Raw genomic sequence first — 14,891 nt, 5'->3', positions numbered from 1 at the left:
CAAGGCTGACTTAGGATGGACTGCAGGTCGATCCCTGGCGTCCCTTATGGTCCCCTATGGTCCCCCGAGCCAGGAGCAATTTCTGAGTGCATAGCCAGGAGTAATCCCTGAGCGTCACCGGGTGTGGCCTAAAAACCAAAACAATGAGCTCTGAGCACCATCTGATGTTCCCTGAAAATCAAACCAACTAACCAAATACAAATAAACTTTCTTGCAAACATGAGGCCATAAGTTCCATCCTTGTACTGCTCTGGTAGTCCTGGTATTTGCCCATAAGTAAGCTGCTTGGTTCTGAAAGTTCTGTTTGGGGTTCTCAGCCCACTGCAGCAAAGTTTGTGTGAGCACCATGACTGATGGGTACAACCCCCAGGAAGCACCACAACAGATAAAGAAGCACTGTGGCTAAGAGCATGCCAGGAACGCGTGAGATTCCTGGGAAGCTTCAGGACAAGAATGCGCACATTGCAGTGCAATAAAAGCATGACCAAGGGCTGGAGTGATAGATTGGAGGTAAGGCAATTGCCTTGCATGCAGAAGGACAGTGGTTCGAATCCCAGCATCCCCGAGCCTGCCAGGAGTGATAGAGTGTAGAGCCAGGAGTAACCCCTGAGCTCTGCCGGTGTGACCCAAAAAAAAGTATGACCATGTGTGCATGAGACTATTCCCTTACCCCACATGGTAGCAACAGTGGAGACTGAGGGTGGCCTCCCACAGCAGTCAAAGCCCTCATCACTCCCTGTTCTTTGACATGCCCAGTTCGAAGACTGTGGGCTGTGTGGGGACTGTTCAGGACCTTCCCTGTGAGAATAAACAGATGACTTAAAGAGGTGTGAGGCCGAGCTGGAGAGAGAGCACAGCAATAGGGCATTTGCCTTGCATGCGGCTGACCGGAGGGACCCAATTCAATTTCCAGCACCCACGTGGTCCCCCAGCCTGCCAGGGGCAGGCCTCTGAGCACCATTCGGTGTGGCCCAAAAACCAATCAATAAATAAAGTTAAAAAAAAAATATGGGGGCCGGCGTGGTGGCGCTAGAGGTAAGGAATCTGGTCTGCCTTGCCAGCGCTAGCCTAGGATGGACAGCGGTTCAATTCCCCGGGGTCCCATATGCCTGGAGCGACTTCTGAGCGCGTTGCCAGGAGTAACCCCTGATTGTCACCGGGTGTGGCCCAAAAAACAAAAAAAAAGTGTGGGGCCCAAGAGACAGCATGGAGGTAAGGTGTTTGCCTCGCATGCAGGAGGACGGTGGTTGAAATCCCGGCATCCCATGTGGTTCCCCAAGCCTGCCAGGAGTGATTTCTGAGTGTAGAACCAGGAGTAGTCCCTGAGCACTGCTGGGTGTGACCCAAAAACCAAAATAACAAAAACAGTGTGAAGCCAGTCCACACTGCAGAATCGAAAAACCCTGATCCTGCTGCCTCCCTTTGTTGTCTTCCATGAGGAATTATCTCTTACCAGGCTCTGCCTTTAACCTGGGCCTAGTAAGCCTTTGCCTACAAAGGAGCCCTGGGTTTGTTCCCCAGGGCCGCATAGTTCCCCAAACGCTGATCTAGAAGTTTACAAGCACTGCTAGATAAGGTCCAAGGCCAAAATCAGTAGCAAAATTAATAGCTGACTTAACTGCCTGAGGAGCTGGGGACTCAAAGCTGAGTGGCTGCCTATCTTTTTTTGTTTCTGGCCCCTCTAGGAGGGGTGGGTGGGGCAGAGGAAGCTCAGGCTCCAGTTTCAGTCCCTCAGTCTCCAACCTGTTTATCAAAGATTTTCTCCAGGAAGTTGGTGAGGAGGGAAATGGGTGTGGGGAACATGGCTTTGACAGTCTTTATTCTTTTTTTTTTCTTTTTTCAGTCTTTATTCTTTTTTTTTTTTTTGGTTTTTGGTTTTTGGGTCTCACCCGGCAGTACTCAGGGGTTACTCCTGGCTGTCTGCTCAGAAATAGCTCCTGGCAGGCACGGGGGACCATATGGGACACTGGGATTCGAACCAACCACCTTTGGTCCTGCATCGGCTGCTTGCATGGCAAACGCCGCTGTGCTATCTCTCCGGGCCCTCAGTCTTTATTCTTGAAGGGCCCTGCCTTTTGGCAGTAGAAACTGATCCCCTCTAAACTAAATTCTTTTTTTTTTTTTTTTTTTTGGTTTTTGGGCCACACCCGGTAACGCTCAGGGGTTACTCCTGGCTATGCGCTCAGAAGTCGCTCCTGGCTTGGGGAACCATATGGGACACCGGGGGATCGAACCGCGGTCCATCCAAGGCTAGCGCAGGCAAGGCAGGCACCTTACCTTTAGCGCCACTGCCCGGCCCCTAAACTAAATTCTTTTCTTTTCTTTTTTTTTTTTTTTTTTTGGTTTTAGGGTCATACCCAGCAGCGCTTAGAGGTTACTCCTGGCTTTATGCTCAGAAATCACTCCTGGCAGGCTCAGGGGACCATATGGGATGCCAGAATTCGATCCACCGTCCTTCTGCATGAAAGGCAAACACCTTACCTCCATGCTATCTCTCCGGCCCCTAAGCCAAATTCTTTATTGGGACAGATGGGGGGCACTCATGGTGATGCCAGGGATTGCTCCTGGCAGGGCTCATAATGGGGTACCAGAGATCAGACCTGGGTCAGTCACATGCTAGGCAAATGCTGTGCCTGCTTTATTATCTCTCAGGACCTTTAAATCAGAGACCTTTTAACTAATAACCTATTTTCCTCAGCTCAGCTCATTTTTTGTTGTTGTTGCCACACTTAATGGTGAGTTTAGGGGCTATTCTCTGTGCTTAGGGTTCCTCCTAAATCACTCTTGGTATGGGGCTTGGGGAGCCATATTTCAGTGTCAGTAGCAAACCAGGGTCAACCACATGTAAGGCAAGTGCACTTTAAAGAGCCCACTGTGGAGCTAGAGTGGTGGTGCAAATGGTAGGACGTCTGCCTTGCACGAGCTAACCTAGGACGAACCGTGGTTCAATCCCCCGGTGTCCCATTTGGTCTCCCAAGCCAGGAGCAATTTCTAAGCACAGAGTCAGAAGTAACCCCTCAGCATCACCGGGTGTGCCCCCCCCCCAAAAAAAAAGCCCACTGTACTATCTCTCCAGCTTCTAGTTCCTCACTTTGGGGAAGAAAAAGCAAGACCCCAGTTCTTAGAAACCTAGTTGCAGGTACTTCTTTGTTCCTAACCTGTGAGGTCAGATTCTTTTGGGGTTTTTTTGTTGTTTTTTTTTTTGTTTTGTTTGCTTGTTTGTTTTTGGGCCACACCTGGTGATGCTCAGGGGTTACTCCTGGCTATGTACTCAGAAATCACTCCTGGCTTGGGGGACCATATGGGACTCCGGGGGATCGAACCAAGATCCATCCTAGACTAGCATATGCAAGGCAATCGCCCTACAGCTTGTGCCACTGCTCCAGTCCCCTGAGGTCAGAGTCTTACTTGTCTGACACCACCCCATCAAGAAATATACCTGTAACCCCCACCTCCAACATCCGGGAATCATGTGAGTCACAGATTAGTTCAGGTGAGTGATAAAGGAGAGGGGAGGCCTAGGGCACATGAGTCACCTATATCCTCCTAGGAAAGGCCACTCAGCCCCCCAGCCTTTACTGAAAGTGAAGAGGAAGCATTGCAGTAGCCCTGGGAAACTAAGGGGATCCCTGGTTCCAACCATTTTCCCCTCTTCTACAATTAGAAGGAAAGGGACAAGATACATGATAACTTTGTGTGTGTGTGTGTGTGTGTGTGTGTGTGTGTGTGTATGTGTGTGAAGGGTGTTGGGCCACACCAGGCAGTGCTCAGGTGTGTGTGTGTGTGTGTGTGTGTGTATGTGTGTGAAGGGTGTTGGACCACACCAGGCAGTGCTCAGGTGTGTGTGTGTGTGTGTGTGTATGTGTGTGTGTGTGTGTGTATGTGTGTGTGTGTGTGTGTGTGTGAAGGGTGTTGGACCACACCAGGCAGTGCTCAGGAGTCACTCCTGGCCATGTCTGGGAGACCATATAGTGCCTGTATTGGAATCTGGCTCTCCTACATGCAAAGCCCTCACTCAGACTGGTAGAGCTGTGTGCTCTAGTCCTTAGGGCAGGATAATCTTCCAGGTTTGTGTGAGGCCAAGAGAGGGTAAGAATCTGGGGGAGCCCAGAGACTCTGGGTGTCCTGATTTCAGACAAGTCACTTGCTGCTGAACCTAGGCTTTTCTGGGGTCCAGGGATAAAATGTGGAAGGTGAAAAGTGTGGAGTCCTGAGCTCAGATCGTTCCAGTGGGGTAGCAGTCCAGAGAAGCCTGGTTCCCTTATTGTCCACTCCACACTCTGCTGCTAGGCAGCCTAGTCCCTCTCCCTCTGCCTAAGGTGGCTAAATTTTTTTTTTTTGGGGGGGTGACCACACCCGGCTGTCCTCAGGGGTTACTCTTGGCTCTGCACTCAGAAATTGCTCCTGGCAGGCTCAGGGGACCATATGAAATGCTGGGATTCGAACCGGGATCAGTTCCAGGTCGGCCATGTGCAAGGCAAATGCCTTACCATTGTGCTATCACTCTGGCTCCTGCCCAAGGCAGTTAAATGTAGCTGTATCAGTGGTAGCCAGAGGAGCAGGGTTCAGATGTGGGGGAGGCAGGTAGGAGTAAGAATACTAGAGTGTAACCCAGCTCAAGTTCATTCATTTAAAAAATTATTTTTAGGGTCACTGTGCCAGGGCTCATTACTGGATCTGCACTAAGGAATCACCCCTGGTAGGCTTGGGATACAATATGGGATGCTGGGCATTGACCTGGGTTAGCCATGTGCAAGGCAAGCATCCTACCTGCTGTACTATCTCTCTGCATTCCCCATCCAGTTCACACTTAAATAAGTTTCTCAACCTCAGACTGAAGGCTACTCCAAAGCAGACCCAGTTCTTTCTTTTTATAAACTAGAGACCCCTGCAGGATAGAGTAGAAGGTGGAAAGGTCTGACGGGACACTATGGGGGGGGGGGGCATGGAGGAGGGTACTAGTCTGCCCATTTTCAGCTGGTTATTTGGATAAAGATGCAGCTTGGGCATCCTAGCCTTTCCCATTAAGACTTCTCCACCCATATCTTCCAGCTGCTGGAAGACCCCAGTTCTTGCTGAGCCCAGCTGCAGAGACCCTCCCTTGGACAGGCAGCTGATGGCAGTCCTATATTAAGTGAGCAGATTCACCTGGGCTGAAGGGGAGGGGATTGGGGCTCACACACATGGCCTATCAGCAAGCCTGGTGCACAGACTCCTTCCACTGCCCCAGCCCTCACCCACTTGGGACTGTGGCCTTTCAGCTGCTCCAGCTGACTCAGGTTCAGCTTGCAGGTTACCTAACGCCCACTTCCAGTTTCAACTTCCTGCCAACATGCCCCTACCCATTCTGTCTCCTAAATCCCCAAATTCAAACATTCTTCCCTCCCTCCAGCCGTTGCCCTGTGCCTGGCCTCTTTTTCTCCTGTTCTAGCATCTCCCTTCCACTCAGCAGCTGGAGACAGGCCTGCTCTAGTGCTGATTGGCGGTTATGGACAACCAATCTCAAGTGCTCAAGAGCCACTAGGGCCAGGAAGGTGGGATATGAGGGGGTTTGCATAAGGTATGACCAAGAGAATCTTTTATATAGCAAATGGAGGGGCCAAGAAAATAGTATAGCCGGTAAGGCTCTTGCTTTTCACACAGCCAACCCAGGTTTGGTAGCTGGCACCTCATATGGTCCCCTGAGCCCACCAGGACGCCTGATTGCTGAAGAGCAAAGTCAGGAGTAAGCCTGGGGCCAGAGTGATAGTATAAGTGGTAGGACATTTGCTTGCACGAGGCAGACCACGGGACAGTCCTGGGTTTGATCCCCGGCTTCCCATATGGTCCCCCAAGCCAGGAGCGATTTCTGAGCTGCATAGCCAGGAGTAAACCCCTGAGCATCACCAGGTGTGGCCCCCAAAACCAAAAAAGAAAAAGGAGGTAAGCCCTGTGAACCACTGCATGTGGCAAAACAAACACAATCTAAAAAAACATGGGCTGCCATCCTTCCCATGCAGTCCTTTCCTGGGCAAAATCCACCCCTAAATCCCTAGGACAATGTCTCCTCCTCTAGGAAACTCTCCAGATTCATTCCATGGCTCGTCCCCCATACCTAGGAATTGTTCTTCCCACACCCACCTCTATCCTGACCCACTCATGCTCTGAGGCAACCTCCAATCCTGTTACCAAAGATCTTTCCTGCCAATGATGAGTGAGATGGGACAATCAGTTAGACCAGGTGAATAAAGTAATCTGGTCCCTTTGAGTGTAGTCCCAGAGCCATCCATACACCTTAGGCCTGTTTGTGGTGATGGCCAAGTCTGTGTCAGCTCCAAGTTATCCATCCCTCCTACCCCCGCCGCCAGGCTGGCATGGGGTAGGGACTAAGTCCCAGGACAGTTCATTTCCAGACTTCCCTCCACACCCTCATCTCCTATCTCAGGCTTTTGTAAACACCCAACTCAGGCACACAAAAATACACCGTACAGATCTTATCAGGACATGTGCTGATTACTGTGTGCATATGCATGCATACATTAGCCAGATTATACAGGAATGCCACAGAATCATACATGGGGAAATAGGATTCTCCTAAAGAATACAGCTTTGGGGTCCTGAGACATAGTTCAGAGACTGAGGTGCTTGCCTTGCATCCCACCACCCACACCTGGATCAAAACTCTTGGACTGCAGATGATTTGCTAAGTATTGCCACTGGTTCTCTCCCTGAGCACAGAATATTTGGATACTCGTTTTTTTTCTTTTTTCTTTTTTGGTTTTGGGGCCACACCTGGCGGCACTCAGGGGTTACTCCTGGCTCTGTGCTCAGAAATAGCTCCCTGGTAAGCCTTGGGAAACCCACTTCGGGATTTGGGGGATTAAACTGGGATCTGTCCCGGATCAGCAGCTTGCAAGGCAAATGCCAAATCACTGTGCCTATTATGTAGGTCCCTGTTTCTTTGTTTTTAGGTCCTACCATAATGTGTTCAGAGTTACTTCTTGCTTTGTGCTCAGGGATCACCTCCTAGTGGTACGGAGAATTCATAATAGTGCTAGGGTTCAAAGCCCAGGTTGGTCAGGTGCTCTTTCTGCTGTGCTATCTCACCAGCCCCTAATTTTTTTTGTATGTGTGTTTTTGTTTTTGGGCCACCCCCGGCATTACTCAGGGGTTACTCCTGACTCATGCACTCAGAAGTTACTCCTGGCAGGCTTGGGGGACCATATGGGATGCTGGGGATTGAACCCAGGTCTGTTGCATCCAAGGCAAATGCCCTAACAACTCTGATATCACTCCCAAGTCCCCAGCTCCTGATTTTTTTTCCACGAGTGAGAGAGTAGGGGTTTGGGTCCTCATCCAGAAAGTTCTCAGGACCTTAACTTCTGTGCTATCAATTTCCTTACTTCCTACTTTCCTTTCTTGCTTTCTCTTTTTTTCTTACTCTTTTTCTCTTTCTGTTTGGCTTTTGGGTCACACTGGGCAGTATTCAAGAATTACTCCTGGCTGTCGGACCATATGGATGGTACCAGGGATTGAACCATGTGCAATGTATAGTATATATATATATATATATAGTGTTTACAAAAACCTGAGATAGAGATGAGGGTGTGTGGAGGGACAAGTCAGGAAATGGAAACTGTCTGGACTTATGTCTACCCCACTGCCATGTGCAAGTCAAATGCCCTACCCCCTGTATACTATCACTCTGGCCTCTTTTCCTTCTTTCTTCTCTTCCTTCCTTCCTTTCCTTCCTTCCTTCTCCTTCCTTCCTTCCTCCTCCTTCCTTCCTTCCTTCCTTCCTTCCTTCCCTTCCTTCCATTTTCTTTCTTTCTTCCTTCCTTCCTTCCTTCCTTTCTTTTCTTTCTTTCTTTCTTCTCTTTCTTTCTTTCTTTCTTTCTTTCCTTTCTTTCTTTTTTCTTTCTTTTCCTTTCTTTCTTTTCTTTCTTCTTCTTTCTTTCTTTCTTTTCCTTTTCACTTTTCCATTCTTTCTTCTCTTCTTTCTCTTCTTTCTCTTCTTCTCTTTTTTTTTGGTTTTTGGGTCACACCTGGCAGTGCTCTAGGGGTTACTCTTGGACTATACACTCAGAAATCGGTCCTGGCAGGCACGGGGGACCTATGGGATGTCGGGATTTGAACCACCGACCTTATGCATGTGAGACAAATGCTAATGCCATGCTATCTCTCTGGCCCCCCTCTTTCTTCATTTTTGGGCCCACACCCTGGAAACGCTCAGGAGCCAGGAGTGCAGAGCCTGCTCCTGACAGGCTCCTGTGACCTAAACACCCTCCTTCAGTTTGTCTGCAATGATTCTGTCTTTCTTCAGTAATGCAGCCCAGGCCTTTATCCCAACCTCTGCCCTCCCTTGCCAGGACTCTCTACTGTTCCCAAAGGGTGCCAAGAGAAACTCAAGGACATTGAAAAAAAACACTGACCCCTGAAAACAATCGCTTTTGGGGGCTGGCAGTGATAGCACAGCGATAGTGCGTTTGCCTTGCATGCAGCTGATCAGGGAACAGACTGATGGTTCGAATCCTGGCATCCCATACTGGTCCCTCAAGCCATGCCAGAGAGTGATTTACTTTTCTTTTTTTCTGCGCCCCCCCCCCCCCCCCCCCCACAGCTCACCAGGAGTGATTCTGATGTGCAGCGTCAGGAGTAACTTCTGAGCGCCACAGGGTGTGAACCAAAAAAAAAAAAAAAAAAAAAAGGTCGCTTTTCTCCCAAGTGAACTGTGGTTCTGCAATCAAGTGCTCTGGCCTAAATGTGTCTGCTCTGCAGACAGGGGTTGACTGTATTGGCGCAGGAGGAGGAGCTCTCACCCGCCCCCCAGTCTGGGGACGCTCATAACAGGGTGATTCATTTTAGCTCTCCACTTCCTATCCCTATCCGGAGTCAGCCCCCAATACCTGAGCCTTGAGGCAGGGCTCTAAGCCAGGCTGAGCAAGGCATATGCAGAGGAGGGGAGTTCAGGCATGGTGGCCCCAATAGTTCATATACTCCTGGCACCTATGAACCGTGGGGGCACCCCCAGCCTATGCTCTCCTTACCTTCCTTCCCCCATACCCATTACCAATTTCAGCACTGGGGCCAGAGCAATTGTATAGATGTTAAGGCAATTGCCCTTGCACACAGTCAACCTGGGTTCAATCCCTGGCATTTCTTATGGTCCTCTAAGCCTCTCAGGAGTGATTCCTGAGTGGTTAGCCAGGACGTAATCCCCTGAGTATTGCCAGGTGTGGCCCAATACCTTCCTCCCCCGCCAAAAAAATCTTAGCAGCAGGTATGCTCAGGAGTTACTCTGGTTACAGTGGGTTAAAAGCACTTGCTTTGTGTGTGGTTGACCCATCAATGGTTTCCCCAAACACTGCCAGAAGTGAATCCCTGAGTTATAGAGCCAGGAGTATGCCCATGAGCAACAGCCAGGTTGCATTCCTTCCAAGAACAAAACAAAAACAAAAAAAACCCAAAATGTCTGAAGGTCTGGGCCCAGGAGACCGCTCCCTAACAGTTTTGCATCCAGGGTACTGGGTTTCATGCCCTCAGACTACAAGGTCATCCCCCCCAGCACCTCCAGTGAGTGACCTCAGAGTTACTTAAAAGCACTGAGGCAGGAAGTAAACCCTGAACACTGCCAGGTGTCGACCAAAACAACAAAAAAAATCAATTAAAGCTGAAATACCAAGGTAAAACTATTGGCTGGAGAGAGTGCAGGGGCTTCAGGAGCCTGCCTGGCAGGCCTGATCCTGGCTGATCCCTCGGTATTCTCAAAGTCCCGGGCACTGCTGAAAGTGACCTCCTCACATATAGAACTAGGAGTAGTACTGCTAGATAAGGTTCCCCCAAAGAACCTCAAACAAAACAAATAAAACATATAAAAGTTTAATTTTCCTTCCCCCTCTATCCTTACTGCCTATTCCAGTGCTTTGAAAGGTGAAGGCATTCAGGAGATTGGCAGCATTGTTAGAACAACTTATTTTCTGGGGGCCGGCATCATCAGTGTAGCAAGTGGGGGTCGAAGCTAGATAGCAGGGGGTAAGGCGGTTTGCCCTTACATGCAGAAGGACGGTGGTTCAAATCCCGGCCATCCCCTATGGTCCCCCGAGCCTACCCAGGAGCGATTTCTGAGCATAGAGCCAAGAGTAACCCCTGAATGCTGCCAGGGTGTAACCCCAAAACCAAAACCAAAACCAAACCAAAACAAAAAACATTAGTATAGCAAGTGAAGCTTTTTGCCCTTGCACGTGATTTTACCCCTGGCATCCCATTTGTTTTCCTCCAACAGAGCCAGAAGTAACCCTTTGAGCATTGCTGGGTGTGGCCCCCTCTCCCATAAAAAGAACACATTATTTTTTATCATTTCCACTTTGGCCCATGTTTCTTCTGCCAGGCAAGAAAAGATGCTGGGGGGGAGCAGGGAAATGAAGGGTGTGCCACACCATCCCTTCAAGGGGCTGGGGCCCAGCCCCAGAGTCCAGCGGGCTGGAACTTGCATCCTCAACCCTTCCTTGCCTGGCAACCCTCTCCAGCTCTGACCTCAAAGTTTCCCCAGCCTCCTGCAGGGGTGAAGCCTCAAGGCCCTTCTGGGCCAACCCCTCTGCCTGCTTGCCAGCTGGGGTGAGACATAGGCTTTGCTTAAGGTACTCTGGGTGTAGTAGGGCCCCCCCTGCCTCGACACCTGGAGGGCTCAGGTAGGTCTGGTTTCAGGCCTGAGGGTTGCCTTGGCTTTTTTCCTGCACACAGGATAGGGAACTCCCCAAAACTCTGGGGGTGGGGGAGGGGGAGCTAGGAAGACCCAGCTCTGTTTGGGAGCTTATCTATCAGATAAGGGGATATCTTTCACCAGGGACAATAGTGAGAAGAATGCAAACTCCTCACACCCGACAGCTCACCAGAGGTGGAGCAGTCGAGTTCCTGTTTCTGTCTTCAAGCTCAGCCCAGAATGGAACTTCTGCACAAGTGTCCTCAGGCCTGATTTCTCTTCCTCTTTGAGGACCTAAGGAGGTTTTTACCTCCCTCAGATTTACCTTGGCTTTGGGCCTATATCAGGTCTGTTGAGAAGCAGGAAAACAAGGTCAGAGAGAGACCTCAAACTTGTAAAGTATGAGGTTGGAGAGATAGCACAGCAGTAGGGCCTTGCATGTGGCCAACGTGGGACGAGCTCAGGCCCAATTCCCGGCATCCCATATGGTCCCAGGAGCCTGCCAGGAAGGAGATTTCTGAGCACAAAGCCAGGAGTAACCCCTGAGTACCAAAGGGTGAGGCTCCCCACCCCAAACAAAGAGCATGTAAACTGAACTTGTGCCTAGCATACATGAGGCCCTGAATTTGATCTGACATTGCTCCTGTGCCACCAATATAAGGTACATGTAGTTTTGTTTCACTGGCCAAGCACCAAATAGCTGGGTGAGGCTGCTATTAAATCTAAATGGCTTTCTCAGCAGTAACCCTGACCCACACTGATCCACATGAATGCACACTGATGAACATGGGTGACTGCTGCCTATGGAAAGGGCTGAGTTTGGTGGGAGCAGGGCTCATGGTCCTGAAGGTGGGTCCTGAGTTGGGAACATTGGGCCGTAGTGCTTTGACAGGGACTGGTCCACCAAGGAGATCCCAAAGATTCTCTGTGGTGACCTGCAACCTCAGGGATATAGGGAGGCACAGGTTGATCATGTGTGTGAGTAAACGCTGCTTGACACGAGATAGAAACAGGAGTGTGTGAGTGTATATGTGTGTGTCTGTGTATATGTGAGTGTGATAGTACATGTTATGAGAATGTGTGATAGTATCTGTGTATATATGCGAGTGTGACTGTGAGATTGTGGTGTGTGTATATATGTGAATATATGAGTGTGTGATAGTATATGTGTCACTGTGTGAGTATGCATAGGTGTGTGAGTGCATGTGTGAGTCTGTATAAATGTGTGTGCATATGTGACCAGCTCCTCCTGTGACAGCTCACATGGAACATGTGAGCTGAGCACAGGGGCTGAAAGGAACCCTTGGGTACACAGCTGCTGATTTTCTCTCTGCCCTGAGTCCCAGACCAGGGAAGGCTTTGGTTTAGGAAGGTCCAGGATGAGGGGCTGTGGTTTCCCACTTTTTTTTCTTGTTGTTTTTGGGCCACACCTGGTCAGGTCAAACCTGCTCAGGTTTTACTCTTGGCTCTGCCTCTGCACTCAAAAATCACTCTTGGCAGGCTTGGGGGACTGACTATATGGAATGACGCGGATTGAATCTGGATTGGCCATGTGCAAGGCAAACACCCTACTCACTAGGCTATTGCTCTGGTCCCTGGTTTCCCAATTTTATAGTTGAAGGGACCTGTTGAATGGTGGGTTGTGCTTTCCACAATCCCCAGAGAGGAAGAGGAATTCTCATGCCCCCTACCCGGGTAGGACAAGAGACGCAGTCTGGCAGCTACTCTAGTGCAGGAAATAATCCACACACAGTTGGGAAGGAATAGCAGGCCAGAAAACTAACCGCAAGCTGTTCATCCACAAGCCGGTTACTCTACCACGTGGAATCAGGAGCCAAGATGTCAGCCTCCAGGCCTCCAGGCCACCTGAGTAGTCTTTATTGGGATAAACAAAGCCTACTCCTCAAGGGGAGAGGAAAAAGCCAGATGAGGAGGCAATGGGGAAACATCTTTTTAACCAGAAAGCCAAAGGAACCAGTTGAGAGACTTCTAATTAGAAGGCAATATGAGATGGGCTAGAGTGATAGCACAACATAGGGTAGGGCGTTTGCCTTGCAAGTGGCCAACCTGAGACAAATCTAGGTTTGATCCCCAGCATCCCATACGGTTCCCTGAGACTGCCAGAGCCATTTCTTTCTTTTCTTTTCTTTTTTTTTTTTTTTTTGGCTTTTGGGCCACACCTGGTGTACTTTTGGCTCTGCGCTCAGAAGTCACTCCTGGCAGGCTCAGGGGACCATATGGGATGCCGGGAATTGAACCACCTCCTGTACTGGGTAGGTGCGTACAAGGCAAACACCCTACCTCTATCTTTCAGCTCCAAGTTCTGAGCTCAGAGCCAGGAGTAACCCCTGAGTGCCGCCAGGTGTGGCCCAAAAACAAACAAAAAAGAAGGCAATATGAGACCAATCCAAAGGATTCTACCAACAGGAACCCTGCCAGTGCCCTTTCCTAGGCACCCACTCTGTGGGGTGGGCAGAAGAGAAGACAACATGGTGGTAGCCACAAAATCTTCTCTTCCCATAATCTGGGCTCTGGCACCAGGAGTCTTGGGTTCTGCTTTGAGTCACATTCAGTGATGGTTCCCTGATTCACCATGGGGCCTCCCAGCCCGTGGGGGCCCAAGGGGGTTGGGTACTCCTCTCAGGGCCATGATCCTGGTGTGTGGGCTGCATTTGTACATGATCCTGATGCTATGAGCAGAACTTGCTCTCCAGGCCTGGGGGCCACAATGCTCACATGTGCTACTCCCAAACTAGTGTTGCCAAACCCATCTCTTTGAGCATGAGTCAGCCCTGGAGCCCTCCTTTCTAACAACCATTTCTCAAGGGAAAGTCCCCAGAGCCCTTCACTCATCTGGGCTTAATTTCTCCTGGAAAAGTTGGTTTCTTCCATCTCCTCTGTTAATACTGTCACAGGCATGGGATGAGTGCCCATTTGCTCCAAGACCTCAGTTTTCTGATTATTATTTTTTTTTTTTGTTGGTTTTTTGGGTCACACCCGCATCGCTCAGGGGTTACCCTGGCTGTCTGCTCAGAAATAGCTCCTGGCAGTCACGGGGGACCATATGGGACACCGGGATTCGAACCAACCACCTTTGGTCCTGGATCGGCTGCTTGCAAGGCAAACGCCGCTGTGCTATCTCTCCGGGCCCCAGTTTTCTGATTATTAAGCACAGCAGAGCAAGCATTCTTCCCTTCCTCCAAGGGGCCAATGCCTCCAGAATTTAACCAGGTGCTGGAACTAAACCAGGCCTCTTAAATGCAGTCATGTTTTTTATTTTTTTAATTTTATTTATTTATTTATTTATTTATTTATTTATTTATTTTGGTTTTTGAGTCACACCCGGCAGTGCTCAGGGGTTACTCCTGGCTGTCTGCTCAGAAATAGCTCCTGGCAGGCACGGGGGACCATATGGGACACCGGGATTCGAACCAACCACCTTAGGTCCTGGATCGGCTGCTTGCAAGGCAAATGCCGCTGTGCTATCTCTCCGGGCCCAAATGCAGTCATGTTGTATGGTCCCTTGTATACTCTCTCAGGTCTTAATCTCATTCTCTCTTTTCGACCCACACCTGGCAGTTCTTGGGGAGCACTGGCTCTGGGGAAATCATATATCACCAGGTGTCTGGGATTGAATCAGGTAGAAAACTATCCTCCTCCATGCAAAGTACCCACACATCCCTTTGAGCCCTCTCTGGGACCTCTTAAAGTTTCAAAGGGACAGACAGAGTGGGAAAGGAATGGGTTAAAACAGCTGGAATCCACCCTGTTGGCAAGCAGGCCGAACTGTGGCATGTCAGAACAACTGCAGCTCTGCTCAGCCTTTGGAGCCATGTGCAAGCCACATGTGGGCCCACGTGTGACAGGCAGTTATATAGTCTGTGTCCCGTCCATGTGTGACAGACACATTCATACCCCCTGTGTCCCATCCATGTGTAACATGTATAGTCATTTCTGCCATTCACATGTAATAGGCTCAGTTATATGGCCATGTCCCATTCATGTGTGTGCAAGCATGAGAAATGTCCTGCATGGAACAATCTCTATGCATAATCACAGTCACCTGTGAAAAGAACTGGTTAGAAACTGTACTGGGGGGGGGGCGGGAGTGGTGGTGCAGCGGTAGGGCATTTGCTTTACACGTGGCTGACCTAAGACAGACCTTGGTTTGATGCCCCGGAATTCTATATGGTCCCCCAAGCCAGGAGCGATT

Source organism: Suncus etruscus, chromosome 1 (assembly GCF_024139225.1).
Source record: "Suncus etruscus isolate mSunEtr1 chromosome 1, mSunEtr1.pri.cur, whole genome shotgun sequence".
Taxonomy (NCBI): Eukaryota; Metazoa; Chordata; class Mammalia; order Eulipotyphla; family Soricidae; genus Suncus; species Suncus etruscus.
Note: the sequence above shows the minus strand (reverse complement) of the source record.